This window comes from Scardinius erythrophthalmus, assembly GCF_964197995.2.
Source record: "Scardinius erythrophthalmus genome assembly, chromosome: 23".
NCBI classification, from domain to species: Eukaryota; Metazoa; Chordata; class Actinopteri; order Cypriniformes; family Leuciscidae; genus Scardinius; species Scardinius erythrophthalmus.
The window spans coordinates 3,039,864-3,060,165 of record NC_138243.1 but is presented as its reverse complement, the minus strand read 5'-3'; the positions used below and the strand labels follow the sequence as shown (position 1 = coordinate 3,060,165).

The 20,302-nt window shown below is 41.6% G+C and overlaps 1 protein-coding gene across 1 annotated transcript in view; it reads right to left on the bottom strand.

Moving 5' to 3' along the window:
• megf10 (multiple EGF-like-domains 10) overlaps positions 1–19,286 on the bottom strand; it is an 81,010-nt gene extending 61,724 nt beyond the window's left edge. Inside the window, exon 1 of the mRNA XM_081354440.1 lies at positions 19,112–19,286. The gene's annotated coding sequence lies outside the window, so the exon portion shown is untranslated. The remainder of the gene's footprint in view (positions 1–19,111) is intronic.
• Positions 19,287–20,302: the final 1,016 nt, after the last annotated feature.

Here is a 20,302-nt window from a genome sequence, read left to right as displayed (position 1 = left end):
TCACTGTGTAGCCTGCTGCCTGAATCCTCGAGTTTCACTGTGTAGCCTGCTCCCTGAATCCTCGAGTTCACTGTGTAGCCTGCTGCCTGAATCCTCGAGTTCACTGTGTAGCCTGCTCCCTGAATCCTCGAGTTCACTGTGTAGCCTGCTGCCTGAATCCTCGAGTTTCACTGTGTAGCCTGCTGCCTGAATCCTTGAGTTCTCTGTGTAGCCTGCTCCCTGAATCCTCGAGTTTACTGTGAAGCCTGCTCCCTGAATCCTCGAGTTCACTGTGTAGCCTGCTCCCTGAATCCTCGAGTTCACTGTGTAGCCTGCTCCCTGAATCCTCGAGTTCACTGTGTAGCCTGCTCCCTGAATCGTCGAGTTCACTGTGTAGCCTGCTGCCTGAACCCTCGAGTTCACTGTGTAGCCTGCTGCCTGAATCCTCGAGTTTCACTGTGTAGCCTGCTGCCTGAATCCTTGAGTTCTCTGTGTAGCCTGCTCCCTGAATCCTCGAGTTTACTGTGAAGCCTGCTCCCTGAATCCTCGAGTTCACTGTGTAGCCTGCTCCCTGAATCCTCGAGTTCACTGTGTAGCCTGCTCCCTGAATCCTCGAGTTCACTGTGTAGCCTGCTCCCTGAATCGTCGAGTTCACTGTGTAGCCTGCTGCCTGAATCCTCGAGTTCTCTGTGTAGCCTGCTGCCTGAATCCTCGAGTTCACTGTGTAGCCTGCTGCCTGAATCCTCGAGTTCACTGTGTAGCCTGCTGCCTGAATCCTCGAGTTTCACTGTGTAGCCTGCTCCCTGAATCCTCGAGTTCACTGTGTAGCCTGCTGCCTGAATCCTCGAGTTCACTGTGTAGCCTGCTGCCTGAACCCTCGAGTTCACTGTGTAGCCTGCTGCCTGAATCCTCGAGTTTCACTGTGTAGCCTGCTGCCTGAATCCTTGAGTTCTCTGTGTAGCCTGCTCCCTGAATCCTCGAGTTTACTGTGAAGCCTGCTCCCTGAATCCTCGAGTTCACTGTGTAGCCTGCTCCCTGAATCCTCGAGTTCACTGTGTAGCCTGCTCCCTGAATCCTCGAGTTCACTGTGTAGCCTGCTCCCTAAATCGTCGAGTTCACTGTGTAGCCTACTCCCTGAATCGTCAAGTTCACTGTGTAGCCTGCCCCCTGAATCCTCGAGTTCTCTGCGTAGCCTGCTCCCTGAATCCTCGAGTTCACTGTGTAGCCTGCCCCCTGAATCCTCGAGTTCACTGTGTAGCCTGCTGCCTGAATCCTCGAGTTCACTGTGTAGCCTGCTCCCTGAATCCTCGAGTTCACTGTGTAGCCTGCTCCCTGAATCCTCGAGTTCACTGTGTAGCCTGCTCCCTGAATCCTCGAGTTCACTGTGTAGCCTGCTCTTTGAATCCTCGAGTTCACTGTGTAGCCTGCTCCCTGAATCCTCGAGTTCACTGTGTAGCCTGCTCCCTGAATCGTTGAGTTCACTGTGTAGCCTGCCCCCTGAATCCTCGAGTTCTCTGTGTAGCCTGCCCCCTGAATCGTCGAGTTCACTGTGTAGCCTGCTGCCTGAATCCTTGAGTTTCACTGTGTAGCCTGCTGCCTGAATCCTCGAGTTCACTGTGTAGCCTGCTGCCTGAATCCTCGAGTTCTCTGTGTAGCCTGCTCCCTGAATCCTCGAGTTCTCTGCGTAGCCTGCTGCCTGAATCCTCGAGTTCACTGTGTAGCCTGCCCCCTGAATCGTTGAGTTCACTGTGTAGCCTGCTCCCTGAATTGTCGAGTTCACTGTGTAGCCTGGCCCCTGAATCCTCGAGTTCACTGTGTAGCCTGCTGCCTGAATCGTTGAGTTTACTGTGTAGCCTGCTCCCTGAATTGTCGAGTTCACTGTGTAGCCTGGCCCCTGATTCCTTGAGTTCATTGTGTAGCCTGCTCCCTGAATCCTCGAGTTCACTGTGTAGCCTGCCCCCTGAATTGTTGAGTTCACTGTGTAGCCTGCTCCCTGAATCCTCGAGTTCACTGTGTAGCCTGCTTCCTGAATCCTCGAGTTCACTGTGTAGTCTGCTGCCTGAATCCTCGAGTTCACTGTGTAGCCTGCCCCCTGAATCGTTGAGTTCACTGTGTAGCCTGTTCCCTGAATTGTCGAGTTCACTGTGTAGCCTGCTCCCTGAATCCTCGAGTTCACTGTGTAGCCTGCTGCCTGAATCCTCGAGTTCTCTGTGTAGCCTGCTCCCTGAATCCTCGAGTTCTCTGTGTAGCCTGCTGCCTGAATCCTCGAGTTCACTGTGTAGCCTGCCCCCTGAATCGTTGAGTTCACTGTGTAGCCTGCTCCCTGAATTGTCGAGTTCACTGTGTAGCCTGGCCCCTGAATCCTTGAGTTCACTGTGTAGCCTGCTGCCTGAATCCTCGAGTTCACTGTGTAGCCTGCTGCCTGAATCGTTGAGTTTACTGTGTAGCCTGCTCCCTGAATTGTCGAGTTCACTGTGTAGCCTGGCCCCTGATTCCTTGAGTTCACTGTGTAGCCTGCTCCCTGAATCCTCGAGTTCACTGTGTAGCCTGCTCGCTGAATTGTTGAGTTCACTGTGTAGCCTGCTCCCTGAATCCTCGAGTTCACTGTGTAGCCTGCTCGCTGAATTGTTGAGTTCACTGTGTAGCCTGCTCCCTGAATCCTCGAGTTCACTGTGTAGCCTGCCCCCTGAATCATTAGCCGCTTTCCGACCGGAGGAACCTTTTCACAGTTCCTAGAACTATTGGATATAGTACCCGGATGTCGGCGTGTTCGCACCGCAGGAACTAGGAACGATTTTAGTTCTAAGAACTCCATTTGTAGGAACTAATTTAGGTCCTACTTCAGAGTAGGGTCTAAACCAGCACTATAGGAACTATCCGTGACGTTAGTGTACGCTGATTGACCGAACGCACGCGGAACACCAGCACCCGCCATTTTTAAAACAGCTAGAATGTAAACACATTATAGCCTATATATTTACTCCAGAAACTAACTTTACAAACATGGAAAACAGTGATAGATGGGTCTCTAAACCTTAAATGCTGAAGAGAAAATCCAACGCAACTTTGAGGGGACCAAGCCAAACATGATTATGTAGGCTAATAACCTTTTTTCATATACTGTCTACTTTCTAATAAGATATTAAACAGTACTGTTAGACAGATCGCTAACTAATAAACACAGAGAATGCGAGCATTGTTTGCTCTGGTGTTCTCAGCGCCGCCAAAATAAAGGTCCGTCGCGCCGTCAAAATAAAAGTCACCGTGCTTGCGTCACTCCCTTACCCCTCCTACCAGTTCCTATGGCCACCTGGCCAGTGCGAACGCAAACAGCAAAACCGAGTTTGGGGGAGAGTAGTTCTTAGAACTGTTTAGAAGTGGACAGTTCCTAGAACTAAGTTCCTAGAACTACTTGGTCGGAAAGCGGCTATTGAGTTCATTGTGTAGCCTGCTCCCTGAATTGTCGAGTTCACTGTGTAGCCTGGCCCCTGAATCCTCGAGTTCACTGTGTAGCCTGCTCCCTGAATCCTCGAGTTCACTGTGTAGCCTGCTCCCTGAATCCTCGAGTTCACTGTGTAGCCTGCCCCCTGAATCGTCGAGTTCACTGTGTAGCCTGCTCCCTGAATCCTCGAGTTCACTGTGTAGCCTGCTCCCTGAATCCTCGAGTTCACTGTGTAGCCTGCCACTCCCCCTCTCGCTGGCCACTCCCCCTCTCACACTGCACACTGAGTGAGCACAGCTGGCCCCTCCGCCTCTCACACTGCACACTGAGTGAGCACAGCTGGCCCCTCCCCCTCTCACACTGACACTGAGTGAGCACAGCTGGCCCCTCCCCCTTTCACACACACACTGAGTGAGCACAGCTGGCCACTCCCCTTCTCACACTGACACTGAGTGAGCACAGCTGGCCCCTCCCCCTCACACACACACACTGAGTGAGCACAGCTGGCCCCTCCCCCTCTCACACTGACACTGAGTGAGCACAGCTGGCCCCTCCCCCTCTCACACACACACATTGAGTGAGCACAGCTGGCCCCTCCCCCTCTCACACTGACACTGAGTGAGCACAGCTGGCCCCTCCCCCTCTCACACACACATTGAGTGAGCACATCGCAGGACCAGAGAGGATCGAAGAAAGCAGCGGAGCTTAAAGGGATACTTCACCTCTGGAAAGATGAATGTATATTTAAATTGGGTCATTTATGTAGAAGAAATGTGAAATTATTTTTGAATTTGGAGCTTTCTAGACTGAGAAAAGCCAGAAAATGTATTTTGGGCTTATGTGGATGAAAGACAACAACTCCCAGAATGCACTTGCTTCGCTGCTCTACGAGGCCACTCCCAAGCAACGCCTACCGGTTAGAGAGCAGTTGTAAACAATAAAGCTAAGCTAAGTTACTAGTCTCCGTGAGTCTGCCCGGGTTTTTGAGATCGCACAAAATGTCCGGGATTCGGCTTTTGCGTTCTACAGTCGCCATTCATTGTGTTTATTGTGGCGAGCAGGACGAGGCTAACGTTAGGGCTGCGGGAGAAAGACGCGAGGCCGGTGGCGTGATCGGTTGATGTGCGTTTTACCATTGCTAAGAAAATACCCGCTCCTCCGTGAGAGATAGCCCACGAGACCGGTGCTTCTCACAGGCGCCGCTCATGATGAGCGGCGCCTGTGAGAAGCACCGGTCTCGTGGGCTATCTCTCACAGAGGAGCGGGTATTTTCTTAGCAATGGTAAAACGCACATCAACCGATCACTTGTTTAGCGTTCATGTAAACACTACATTCAGATTCACCAATCGGAATGAATTCAGTTAGATTCAGGGCCGGAGTGGGGCCACTTTTCAGCCCGGGAGTTTCAGGCCCAAGACCGGCCCACTTTTTCCATGGTGGAATTCCAAATTAGCACTTTTTCCAAATTGGATAAATGAAGCAACAGTTCAGCTCTTACTAGATTGAAACAAAAGGTGTGCATGTAAACAATGAATGGCGACCGTAGAAAGCAAAGCCGAATCCCGGACATTTTGGACGATCTCGACGGCCGGACATGTCCGGGAAAAAGAGGATGTATGGTAATCCCTACTACTCCGCTTTCTCCACAGAATAAGAACTCGATAGCTTAGCTTCCAAATAAAGATGGCTGACACTGCTTGTACATTCTGTGAGTGAGATCCCACCCTGTATGGGCGGGTTGAACACATGCGGGACAGCGCCTCCTACTGGCTGTAGTCTTTACCCTCTGGCCAAAAAATCCTCCGATGACGCAAGATGACGATTTTTGCGTCATCGGAGGATTTTTTCCAGACAAAAAATACATAAATCTCTTGTCTCAAGGGGCTATGAGGGGGGAAAGCATGGTAATTCGAAAATACTACAGGTTTTCTACTGATACAAAGCTTAATGCTAAATCCTGAAGTAACGTTTTCTCGGAGTTCACTGTGTATCCTGCTCCCTGAATCGTGTAGTTCAATTTTCCTTTTATTGTATGTCATTATGTCAGTATCAGTATTTGCTTTCTACCATGCACAAATAAAAATGTCACTGAACTTTAGCTGTGTAATAGTAACAATGAGCACTCAAACACACCAAACCAACAATTACTAAAAACACACACAGAAACTGATTTTGCACAGGCATTTTGCACCAGTTTAATTACTTATGCTCATAAAGTATATGCATGCAATGAAGAGAGCAGATACCCTTTATCCCTCACACCTCCAGGTCCTGCTCCAGTGTTATGATTCGGACACAACCCTGTGTGAGCAGTGCAGGGGTGTTGAACTGCTCCTGGAGAACACCTTCATCATCTGCCTCATGATCAGAGTTAAACTCTGTAGGACTTCCAGAGACCCTGGACACCATCCATTTTCATGCAAAGTACACTTAAATTATGCACTTAAGAAATCCTGCCTGGAAACGCTTTATAAGCTCATAACACTCACATAAAAAGATTTCCAGCATAAGTCACAATGTGCATTAAGGATTTACACATATTCAGTGTCCTATTTGGACCTTTTGGGAACGCTGGCTATGGAGTAACGAGGAGGTAACAACTTTTGTTTAATTTATTTTTTTATTTTCTTTTACAATTAATCAAGAAACTAAGCAACACAGCTGATGGTTACTGCTCTGTGACACACAATAAAGAGTGCATGAAGTAGCAGACTTTTACATTCTCTTAGTCAAGTTGTCAGAAATGTGCATAAAACATGAATGTGCACCCAACATGTTTTTAACCCTCTCCTGGTTAAACGTCTTGTGCTGAATGCTTCACAAAACCCTGCTGAATGCTTTACACACACCGAAGAGCTGCTTGTGCTGTAGTTCATATTGTTGGTGTAGTGTGCACAAAAAAAGACTTTTAAAAGTGGAAAATTAATGAGATCTTTAAAAAATGAAAGATTCATACAGACTAGGTCACTCTGTCTCTAAACTCAAATACCTACACATCTGCAGACTGATCAGACTCTCTAATGCACACTGACTAGAGTAGAGATGGAAACCTGGAGGATTTGGCGCTGTTATTCTCGGGTCCGTACGTCAGAATCTGTCTGACTATCACTTAATCAGAACCAGTTCACACCAGACTGACAGCTGAAGCGTCAGGAATGACCAGTCAAACGTTTAGAGTTATTAAGTTGTTATATAAATTTTAAATCTAAACAAAATACAGTAAAATCAGTGATATTGTGACATATTATTATAATTTAAAACAGGTGTTTTCTATGGAACCTTGTTACCGCCACAGAATAAAACATTTTACAGTTTTTCTCCGTTGGTTTGGCTCATTTCTTGAAACAGAAATGACATTCTCAAAACAACATGGACAAACCTCCAAACCACTTGGCAATTGTTCACAACAGAACTGAATTTCTCATTCATTTCATCAAATTGCAAATGTCTAAGTACACGTCTCAATGTCTCAGTACATCTTTGCAAATGATTAAGTACAGGTAGCCTACATTTAGCACAATTTCCAAGTGAATAGATCTTGTTGATCTAAACTGATTGTTGATTCTCCGTCTAATGGTTGTTCGCTCCAAAACGTGTCAGCGTCATTTTATTGTATAAGTCATCACATGCACAATAGTCTGTTCAATTGTCAAAATTGGTCAAGAACATAATACCATGAATGCCATATATATATATATATATTACAGTTTTTCTCAGTCGCTTTGGTGCATTTCTCACATCACTATTTACATTTGCACAACAGTTAGTTCAACCTCCACAACATTTAGTCATTTGTGCACATCATAGTAGCAGTTTCTCATTCCTTCCAACAAATTGCAAATGCTTTTGGACATGCATCAGTTGCTTTCATACAACTCTCTGCTGTTATATAACCATAATCATTTGCTTATGTCATGTCAGTCAAAATTAACTATACTTGTGAATGCTGAATAGTCATTCCATATAAAACTAATAGTCCTCATTTCATTGCTTGAGTCATTACATACAAAAATGTTGAACTAGTTGTCAAAATCTGTCATTAAAAAAAAAAAAAAAATCCTGAAAAAGTCTCCTAAATTGAACAATTTGCAATTGAGCAAGAGATGATATTCGCTGGGATGTAGATGAAATTATGTGACCAGACAGAGAGGAACGTCTGGATGTGCATGAATGATTACAGTCCTATGTATGTTGTATGTTCAGTTCTAATACAGTATATAGGCCTACTGCAATATTGTGTACAGTTGTGCACAGCTCTAGCCAAAGGGAGTTTATGTTTGTTGTAAATAAGGGTGTATTTTTTCTTTTGCACAATGCTGTGAACAAATTAGAATTGCAAAGAGCATATGCAGTAAAAATGTGAAACATACATATTCAGTGTCTTGTACTCAGTTACCTCATAAATACAGTAATGTGTAACTTTACTGTATTTTTTCAAATGGCTGTGCAAATAGTATATAGTGCTGTCTTGAGCATTTTCAGGTAGTGTCACCAAGATCTGACTTTTATCATTGGAAAACATTTACAGAGTAAACTGTCATAATGAAAACATGACTAAGCCATTTGACTATCTTGTTCATAAACAATGGTGTCAGGACTTTTCATCTTGATGACACTGACACATTCATTGACATAAATACTTGCTTTTGAGGAATGAGCTATCCATTTTGAGCAAGTGACACGCTTTTGCAGGTTATCAACTAGGTTTTGCAGTTTGTACTAATTGTTTTGAGAACTGCATTAACTGTTGTGCAAATGCAAATAGTGTTATGAGAAATGCACCAAAGCGACTGAGAAAAACTGTATATACCATATAATATTATTGGCCACCGGGCCACGGTGGAGAGTGTATGAGCATCGGGCTCAAGATCAGAGGTCCCTGCTCCATGCAGTGGACGCTGCGTGTGAGGATATTACAGGAGATCAGTGTAGGGGATGGTTGCAACATGCACGCCGTTTCTTCCCTCGTTGCATTGCAAGGGAGAATATACGCTGTGATGTGGACGAGAATCTGTGGCCAGACAGACAGCAGCGTGTGGATGGCCAGGAGGGTGAGGACGGCGACCAGTGAAGAACTGTTAGTTGTGAAACTCCAGCTTTATTTACAGCACTGTAGGCTGCATATCATATATTATATCATATATATATTACAGTATATTATGCTGTATACATTTTCTTTTTACTCTGATGTATGGAAGTTACTTTATGTGTGTGAATGATAATGGTTATTTCCTTGGCAGTATGAGTGCAATGTGTGATGTCAAACCTTGTAGGCTACTCTCCCTAAAATCCTATTTCTTTTTTTCAGTTTTATACACAATTGTATTCTGTTAGCTAGACAAAAAACAGTACAGTAACCATTGTCAATGAAGGACTGGGCTAAGACTGAAAGGTGGACATGAGGGATATTTCAATGGTCCTCTGCCATAGTGACAAAACATCTACACATTTTGACTTGCAGTGCTTACACAGTGCCAAAGGGACGAAGCGTTTTGGGGGCACTGACTGTTTAAATAAGAAGGAAATTTAGTTTTGACACATGAGTGAACTGTTTTGGGAGAGGTATGAGCTTTTGCAGGTGAACCATGGTGTTGTGCCGAACCATCCACGTTATTTTGGCAAAAGCACCAAGAGTGTTGAGAACATCCGGTCTGTTTCAAGAAATGAGCTAAAGCAATTGAGAAGGATCTTTGCCATTTTCGTGGCAGTTTATATGGGAAAGGAATTTAGTTTTGAAGCATGAGTGAACAGTTTTGGGAGAGATATGAGCTTTTGTGAGCAAGTGAGCTATAGTGTTGTGCTAAACTGTAAGACTGTTTTGCCAAATGATCTTAGAGTTTTGAGAATGTAATTTCTGTTTCAAGAAATGAGCCAAACCAATGGAGAAAAACTGTAAAAGATAATTGCGACTTTTTATCTCATAATTGCGAGTTTATATCTTGTAATTCTGACTTTTTATCTCAGAATTGCATGATATAGTCTCAATTGTGTGTTATAAAGTCAGAATTGGGAGAAATAAACTTTTTTCCTCGCAATTCTGACTTTATAACACGCAATTGCGACTATATCATGCAATTCTGAGATAAAAAGTCAAAATTGTGAGATAAAAATTTGCAATTACCTTTTTTATTTTTTATTCTGTGGCGGAAACAAACTTACATAGTTTCTATGTGAACATATAGCTAAATGTAATTTATTCCTGTGATCAAAACTGGATTACTCCAGTCTTCAGTGTCACCAGTTGAAGAAGATGAAGATGAAGATGAAGGAGAGTTCAAAAAGGTTTCTATAAACAAAATGGTTCTTTAATGAAAACAAACTTAATTTTGTGGAAACTGTGATGCACTTCTATTCTAAGGTTTTGGGTAAGATAGATTTTTTTAAAAAGAAGAATAAAAAAATACTCATATTCAGCAATCTATTTCAAAATAAATAAATAAAATACTTTTCATTGAACTTTTTACTGAACTACTGTTCATAGAACTGAAACAATTCTATCAGGGTTTCTGCAATATAAACCACAAATATTAAGTAGTAAAACAGTTTTTAACATTAATAATAATCAGAACCATTCATAATAATTAAGCACCAATAATAACTGTTAAATAACTGAGCATCAAATCATCATATTAGAATGAATTCTGAAGGATCATGTGACACTGAAGACTGGAGTAATGATGCTGAATATTCAGCTCTGATCACAGGAATAAATGACAGTTTGCTAAAGCCGGACGACTGTGAAAGAGGAGTCCAGAGGAGACCAGAGGAGTCCAGAGGAGACTAGAGGAGTCCAGAGGAGACCAGAGGAGTCCAGAGGAGACTAGAGGAGTCCAGAGGAGACCAGAGGAGACCAGAGGAGTCCAGAGGAGACTAGAGGAGTCCAGAGGAGACCAGAGGAGTCCAGAGGAGACCAGAGGAGTCCAGAGGAGACTAGAGGAGTCCAGAGGAGACCAGAGGAGTCCAGAGGAGACTAGAGGAGTCCAGAGGAGACCAGAGGAGCTGAAGTCCTGCAGTAACAGCACAGAAGAAAGACTCCTGTCTGTTAGAGACTCCACTGCGACTGAAACAACACTAGAGGACGCATGGAAAATCCTGCACTGTACTTCACTATAATAAAGGGCATTCCTCATTCTGTTTTAGTTCAGACCCCACGTGGATGAATGAGACCCAGAGCTCAGGGTTCATCCCTAGAGTTTCACATCAGTCTCTCTGAGATGAGCAGAAGAGCGAAGCCCCGCAGTGGCCGTACGCTTATAGCATTACGGTTATAACAAGCTGTGCAATCCTCACAGAGGCTTCCTATTATCAGAGTAGAATGTGAGCATTCGAATGTTTGTGCTGATTCAGTGTCACTCCTGTATATTCAGGATCTGTGTGCACACGAGGCAGGACTGTGTTTGTGTGTGTGTATCTGGGGGAGCAGGGCTCACTGATGTGTGTTTGCAGGAGGTTAATGTGAGTACCAGCGCTGGCAAACATCAGTTTTTCTGAGCTAATGCACCACAGCTGCACTCACAAAGCTCTCGACAACTGTGGCAGCGCATAAACAGGAGTGAGCTGTGGTCCGAGACAGACTGCAGGCGCCGGCGGGGGGGATTCCTACATCCGGGACCTGTCAATCACTCCTGCTCGCTCTGGGGAGCACCCCCACATACACTAGCACTAAACTATTCATCGCTTTTTAATCAGGACTGCTTGAGTCAGAAGTACCACTGAACAACCACACACCACTTAGATTTAAAGTCATATTTGTAGCCTTTTTTTTTTTTTTTTTTTTGGTAGTATAAAAAATAGTATGAGTAATAGTGTGTTCACACTAAAAATTCAACAAATAAAAAGTGCTCTTCAAACACCCGGATGAGGCCCTTAATGAACTGAACAAAGTGTGTGATGTTGGACAGCTTTCCTTCAGTAGTGTGAGGGAGAATCTGATACTGGAGGACAAAATAACCTTATAAAATTCATACACTAGACGGTGGAGTAAAGTGTGTAGTGCTTTATTTGAGACACAACTATTGGTTTTCTCCAGTAGGTTTTCAAATTTACCCTCTGCATTAAAAAATATAAATAATAAGGAATGGCTGTGCAAAACTGAGAACTAAGAAAGAACACCATCTGGTGCAAATTTGCTTTAATTGAGAGCCAAATGAAGTCAAATCTCTGTGTGCAGAGGAGACTAGCCTCATGTTGTGGAGCACGAGCATCCCTGACTGTCAAATCTTCATTATCACCTCAGCTCATCACAGCCTGGCTATCACATGAATCATTCACAAACTCAGTGCTAATCGCTTTAATTAACAATTAACTCTATATAATGTACTTTGATTATAACTGGCAGCTCCAAACACACCCTAGTGTTAACTGTTAGTGTACTATAGGCAGGAGCTTTAAGAGTTCAATTAAAAGTAATTACCTGATTATCAATGCACACTGTAAACAAACATTAATAAACATTAAAGCTGCTATGACATTACACACGGCCAAAGTCTTGCAGGATTGAAATATTTTTGCCCAGACTTCCATGAAGACACAGTATTTCACAGCTATACATTGGCAGTGTTTAATAGTTTAACTTGAATAATTATTTGTCTCATACATGGTCTAATTGTCTAAGTGCTTTTGTTCCCAAAATCAGGAGTGTGGATTGCAAATGTATTTATATGGTATTACAATATGAAGGGAGTTTTCTCCAGTGACGTGGATCCGTCTCCATCAGTCACAGACTCAAATATGTTTGCATTATGGGAGTTTCTAGAATTTTCAAACAGCAATTTTGGCATTACAAATGCAGTCCATACGTCACAACAAGTAAGTTACATTTTTGAATCAAACTTAAGTCGTATAAGCAGTCTAAAAAGTTATCATAAAAGCGCATTTGTGCTCATCTCTGAAGCAGAGTACACAACCAATTCACAAAACTGAAACTTTACCACGCTTATGCAGTCAGTTTGGCATGCATGTGTGGATTACATGGTAAATACGAAATGATGTGTATTTGTGAAAGACAAAAGACATATGGTTAAAATTCGAAACGGTATGGAAAACTGTGATGATCATAACCCGCCTGCTGAAAACATGACCCACGATCCCATGAACAACAGCAGAAGGCCTGCATCAGTGTATAGCAGGAGATCAGGCCAGCGAGAGCATGGGGAGAGCAGCCGGATCAGGAGGACAAGAACTGTCTCTAGCTGACGGGAACAGGTGTGCAGAGCAGCGCAGTGACCGTCTGTTTCATTCATCTGGAGCTGCGCACTCAACAACTAATCCCGAGTTTAAGGGAAGCATGTTAATGTGCACAGGTGTGAGGTGAGCAGATGTTTAGGCCATCATGTGATCAGCTCCATTAAGCCCTGCAGACGTGTGTGTGTGTGTGTGTGTGTGTGTGTGTGTGTGTGTGTGTGTGTGTGTGTGTGTGTGTGTGTGTGTGTGTGTGTGTGTGTGTCACAGTGTGTGTGTGTGTGTGTGTGTGTGTGTGTGTGTGTGTGTGTGTGTGTGTGTGTGTGTGTGTGTGTGTGTGTGTGTGTGTGTGTGTGTGTGTGTGTGTGTGGAAGGAAACGAGTGTTGTGTCTACCAGACTCATACATGTCTACTGCCCTCAAACACTCGAGGGAGAAACTTAACATTACACTTTTCATCTGTGAGGGGGAAGAGGACGAAACTCATTCTGAAATCTGGTGGGAAGGAGCGTGATATATTATCTGAATAGTTTATTTGAAATGTTAATGTGGACACATCTATGTATGAAGCTTTGTATCTGGTTTATGGATGAAGACTAAGCCAATACCATAACATTACTCGAAATGATGAACGACTCTCTTGAGAGAAAGTACTTGAAGTACTTTGTCTTTGACTCATGTCCTTCAATGAACAATTATGTCATAGTCATGGTCATGTTTAGGTTTTGGATGAAAACATCTCACTGGACAAAATGAACCGTATCACTTAAATATTTTTCATGTACAAGATTAGTGAAGTGTAAGAATTACACAGAAGCTCAACTGCATCATAAAGCAGACTGAGCTCATCATAGCATTGGGGTTTTGGGATAGAGTCACTGACATCACAGCCTCTTTCTCAAACTAGCCAATAAACACATACATGTGTCCCTGTCAATCAACACAAGCTCAGTGCAACTCCAAGCACTTGTCCCTTTCAGCAGGGAACAAACACACTTATGTTCATTCTTTTTCTTAGTAACAACAAGACTGATTCAAAGGCACTGAACAAACACAACAGCACATAAACCAATCTGGATCTTTTAGACAGTCTAGAGTTAGACTCAGATGAAGTTCATGTCTCAGTGTGACGTCTCCTGCAGACTGAGAATCGTCCACTGTTTCACAGCATGTGTGAGGAGGATGAAGCGATCCATGTGAAACTTTCTCAGCAGCTTATTTTTGTCTCTCAGAAACATTGGTCAATGAAAAACCCTGTAATTATGATAGAAATAATGCTGTTTTTATAGCAAGCAGATGGAGCATCAGACCGCTTGCCTTAACAAACCGACGCGTAATATGATAATCACACATTCAGAATCACAGCACAGTAACATACATTATACAGACACTTAAAGGTAGGGTAGGCAGTTTCAGAGAGGCTAACATTAGCGAGTTAGCTTTGAAAGCATGAGATCCAACTCTCCCTTCAGAGCGTCTCCAAAGCCACGCCTCCTCCAACACACACAGCCAGAGCAGAGTCTGCAGAGCGTCACGAGAGACGGCGTCAAACTACCTCATGTCAGTCCCTCCAGTTTTTCGCGATTCCGCGATCGCTGAATACAACGCAAAATCAACAAAATGTCGCATTTTTTTGCGATCCTGCATAATTCCTAATTTAACCGCAAAATAATCACAAAAATGAAAAAGACCTCACATAACATTAAATTATAATCACCCAATTGAAATATCTCTAGTTTAATTAAAGTTTCAATGCATTTTTACGTGGATACAGATGTTGCGGGAAAAGGGGAAACTCCTTTTCCTCGATTTACTGAAGCCTATCATGTAAAACGCATTTTGCAGCTGCACAGTGAGTGCCTGGCTCACTCATTGGCTGTGCTGCGGCAACTGCACATCCAATGGCGCGGGCGCCTCTGACGTGTGCGCCTATGAGCTATCATCACGGCGTTACACGTCAGAGCCTGCCAAGGGGGCGCGGCCTTAGCCTATATTAGTCATAGACAGCAGAGAAAGACGGGCTCTGTAAAAGATATTAGTCCCCGAAAAACGCCGTTTTAGCAGGTTTAACAACTGAAGCGACAACTTGCCAGGTTACTATAGTGCGGCCGGCTACGCAATACTCGTTCCCTAACTCTCAGGGAACTGATGTTACGATAGTAACCAAGTAGTTCCCTTTCGAACGGTCACTTTGTATTGAGTAGCTATACGCAGGGGACGCCCTGCAAAACGCCGCACTTGCCTACTGCAGCTCAGGACCCCTCAACTCAGGATTTACACACAGTTCTACAGTATAAATTACTACACCCGCTGTTAATATTTACATAGGTCAGGTAGAAAAATTGCCCATAGGTTGTTTTAAAAGTTAATTTGATGAGAATTTGATTAGACCAAAATAAACAAGCTTTATGCATTTTGTTTGTGATTTGTGTCATGTATGACTATTGTGCATCTGACATAATACTATTATGGTAAATGTGATGTCCTAATTATAAAATATAAAAATTGCAAATTTTTTCACAAATTTCTGGAAATTACCACCACAAAATCAGTCATTTTGATCACAAAAATCACACACAAAAATCGTGAAATCCTGGAGGGACTGTCATGTCTCAAAGCTAATGATTCAGTATGAATTAAAATTACTTTTAACATTAAAACAGACATTTTCAAATTCCAAAGCTTGTAGTAGGTTCATATTGGTAAGAATGACTTACTACAGGTGAAATTTTGACAATACTTCCCTTAATGTATACAGTACACAATTATTTCAGAAAAAATACTGTAATTCACATTCGCAGCCCAGGCGAATATGCAGTGAATATCAAACCTAAAACTAACTTTACTGCGCTCCAGGAGTAGTTGCGAACCAACTTTAAACCACTTGAATGAGGTGTTTTGCGCCATTTCTGGCACTGCGCTATGAGAAGTCTCAGAGCGCGATCAGCTCCACGTCTCAGTTCACAGTGAATGAATGCAGTGAACTCTATCTGTTCATGTGCTGAGTTTAACGTGCATTTGGGAATGCAGTTACGCATTATTTTCACATTTGCATAGTTGATGATTATACAGCATTTCACTAGATTTGTTTACTAAAAAATTGTTTATTAAAAACAATTTAATGATAAACTTGATTATTAAAAAAATGTTAATTAAAAAAATATATATATATATATATATATATATATATATTATACCTTATTGCTTAATAACAATTAACAATTACAAAAAACATACCTAAAAATCCAATTTCATTCACTTAAACCAGGGTTCACCAATCTCGGTCCTGGAGGGCCGCTGTCCTGCAGAGTTTAGCTCCAACCCCAATTAAACACACCTGAACCAGCTAATCAAGGTCTCATTAGGCATACTAGAAACTTTCAAACAGGTGTGTTGGAGCTGGTTGGAGCTAAACTCTGCAGGACAGCGGCCCTCCAGGACCGAGACTGATGAACCCTGACTTAAACTATATGAATAATCAGGATAAAAATAAAAGATTATTACATGAATTAAAATTTGATTGATTACATTAAGAATCGCCAGAACAGCTTTAGGATCAGGCATAATACTGGGGTCCTAAGCTGAGACTCATCACTACGGTGGGACTCAGCTTCCGGCAGACGGCCGTACACAAGTCGACTTATACATCGCGTCAGTGATTACTCTTGTGGCGTGAGTAGCGTAAGCTTTGACGCCTCTCATGGTTCAAAAATAGGGCTGGGCAACAAACTCAAGCTCCTCTTCTCTTAAATCTAAATCCTCTGACATTTTTACTTTAATCCTCTGCGCTTCCGCGTTCGTCATTACGTCATGCGTCGGGTCTAGGGTAACTCTTTCACCGTAAATCGATGCGGACGGTCATCTGATGGAAACAGGTTATTTTAGTTTATAAAGTTTTAAATATGGATATTTTTCTTAGCCGTGTGGAGCACTTTTATCATGGATAGATGCACTTTTATCATGGATAGATGCACTTTTATCGGCTTCAAAATCTAATCCTCCATTCACTGCCATTATAAAGCTGGGAAGAGCCAGGATATTTCTTAATATAACTCTGATTGTGTTCATCTGAAAGAAGAAAGTCATATACACCTAGGCAGAGGTGGGTAGTAACGAAGTACATTTACTTCGTTACATTTACTTGAGTACTTTTTTAGAAAAATTGTACTTTTAAGAGTAGATTTGAATGTGGGTACTTATTACTTTTACTCGAGTACATTTCTAATGAAAAAACTGTACTTTTACTTCGTTACATTGGGCGACGTTCCTCTCGTTACTTTATTTTAATGCAATATGTGTTGTTAAATGCGTAGTTTATTCCAAGCGCGCTGTATCTTTTTTCTGGACTTGAGCGATGCTCAATTCACAAATGAATGACTCTTTTGAGTCGATTCTGTTCAAAGACTTCATCAAACAAGTTGGCAGATCTGTCTAAATCGGTTCGCGAATCAGTTTGAATGATCTGTTCAGTTCCTGCACGCACTGAATCATCTGAAGCCCTTTCAATTCACACTCGACTCGGAGTCGTAACAGAAAGATTTAAGCACATCAAGAGCGTTAGATGAAGTGGCAGTGGACCTACAGTAGCTACTAGCTACAGTCAAGTGAGGGCAAATCTTCAAATGCATCAACTTTTTGCCAGCGATGAAGATCTTTATTAGTTGAACATCTTCGTAAGCTGTCTGTGAATGAATGATTCCACAGGACGATATAGGCTATTCGATTTCATTTCACTCAGGTAATACATTTTACAACCAAACAGATTACTACGCCACGATACTAGAAAGTATGACATTACCCGTTTTTTGGACATATAAATTAATTTACATTAAATAAAGCTACCATTGTTCACAGTTAATGAACACCCGCCATCCCGCGGTAGTTTGTGTGTTTTGTTGCGCAGTGGCGTGCGAACTCGACTTGAAAACGAATGCCTTTGCCTGCCGTTGACAGTTAACCAGTTTAAACATGCTTGCAGAAATATACATTTGATTATATTTTGGAGAACAGTCAGAAGAAGAACCGTCGATGTACTTTTTTTTTTTTTGTGTGTGTGTGTGTGTTCAGATGTTCAGTAGCAGTCATGAGCGCGAGCACATGTGAAGAGTTTTTAACTCTTCTCTGTAAATACCTTTGAATGCAACACTGCAGATTCACTTTATTTCGAAATTTTATAATAATCAAAATGTAGTTGTATAAGTTAATATTCTACAAACCAGAGGACAGGCAATGATTTTCGAGCTATACAGATGGCAGAAATAATGCTTATGTCTCTCTTCTGTTTTTGTTGCAAAGATAGCTGATAATAATAGTCATTTAAATAAACAAAATCTAAATATATCATTTTATATATAGCCTACGACTTCAGAGGCAAAAGCCTCTAAGTACTATCTGAAATTTTCTTCTAAAAGAGCATTTTTATCAAGCTTGTATGTTTATGTTCACACTTAAATGGCAATGAAAAGTAGCCTACCTATTAATTGTCATTAAAGTGAAATTACTAACCTTAAATATACGAGCTTGATACAAATGATTGTTTTAGAAGAAAATTTCAGATGGCACTCAGAGGCTTTTGCATCATGAAGTCTTCATATATATATATATATGTTGTTTTGGTTGTTGTTGTTGTGTTTCCTTGCCTTCCTACTATGTAAAGCGACCTTGGGTTTGAGAAAGGCGCTATATAAAATAAACTTATTATATATATATATATATATATATATATATATATATATATATATATATATATATATATATATATATATATATATATGAAGCCTATATGATCCGAAGTAACTAGTTACTCACTACTTGAGTAGTTTTTTCATTGGATACTTTTTTACTCTTACTCAAGTAACTATTAAGATTATTACTTTTACTTTTACTTTGAGTAAATATTTCTATAAGTACTTGTACTTTTACTTGAGTACAGTTTTTGGGTACTCTACCCACCTCTGCACCTAGGATGACTTGAGGGTGAGTAAATCATGGGGTAATTTTTATTTTTGAGGGAACTATCCCTTTAAGTGTGTGTTTAAATGAGAAAATGTGAAGAGAGGCTCATCATGAGTCACATGAGCATGAACAGAGGGACAGACACACACACACACACACACTCAGCAGGGGACACACACTTTCTCTCTCTCAGGGCTACACAAGATTTTCAGCAGCATCACTGACAATGATGTGATAGAGTTAGTGTAAGTCTGAGATAAAAACATCAACCAAACAAGACATTAAAACACAAGCGTGTTATTATCGTATTATAAATCTTTAAGACGTGTCTGATCAACACTTACTGACACTTGAAAAAATGTCAGAATATCCCTATTATTCCTATTCAACTATAGGATTAAATCAGACCTATTTGATCTTAACGTATTTCATTCGCCTACATTAAACCCGTTTTAGTCCGCACAACAGAATACAGAATAGTAATGTTTAATCTACGTTGTTAATTCGTAATGCAGTTATATATAGTGTAAAGTGATTCGCAAAAGTAAAACTCACCACTTTTAAATTAAAGTTTTCGTCCGGTCCATACACATGGGATCCGCTTAAATGAGCGTATCTTTCGTTTGAAATATTCTCACAGAAGCGCGCAAAGACGAGTGATGAAGTGACTCTCCTTCAACTCCGCAAGAGACGCGACGCGACACAACACAACACAACGCAGCTTCGTCGTGACGTCACAGGGGAACAGCCAATAGGAGCTGCTCCTCTGAGTGAATGAAGGTAGCGAAAGAACTCCTCCTCAGCAAACCATCCTGAATAACACAGGTGTGGTGCTGAGTGTAGAGTGTAAATGTGTAACACTGATCTTGAGTAGCCTATCTCTGAGACCAGTAACTATTTCAGCTATACTGATCAAATATGAAGATTAGCTGACATTAACTGCACTGGTGTTATCTCTGTGGACAGAAGCCTGTGTTTGATGAGATGAAGTGGCGCCATCTTGAGCTCATGAAGACGATCCTCAAACAAACACCCACGGAAATCATTCAACTTTTCATTTATATTATCTTTCCACCATATTTTAACAAAATAGTACCTGTTCATGATGGTGCTTGATGTTGCAAACTTGTATGTGTTATATTATGTTCATTTATAAATCATAAACACAATTTTGTAGCACAAATTTACCACATTCACTGCGATTCTTAACTAGATCTTTTTTTTCTTCTTCTTTTTAATAGAACAACTTCTTTTTTTTTATGGCAATTGTTCATAAGGGTCACATGTGAACATTATCTGTGGCCGGTTGTGTTGTGTTATTCCTTGTGTTTCCACAATGTTGGTAACTTGATGCACCTGATGGTTCTGATGATTTGAGGAATGAGGTTCACCTCTGATGTTTTTTTTTTTAAAAAAACAATCTTTTCGGTGTTTCACAGTACACACTGATGATGGCTTAGGCCGAAACGCGTCTGTGTGGACATGGTTACAATAAATTTATGAAATTATACCTTGAGAGTGTGGTTTTTCATCTTTATTTTTAATAGAACAAAACATAAATTTACATACAAGAGTAGGCCTAGCCTACATATAGGCCTAACCATACATGTCAGTAACAAAATGGAGGAAAACAAAGAAAGAAAGAGAAAAAAAGACGTAGCTTTCCTTGCTTTTAAGTTTTTTAACTTTTGTATATTGTTTCTAAATATATTTTAATATCAATTTTAAATTGTTCAAAATTTGCCA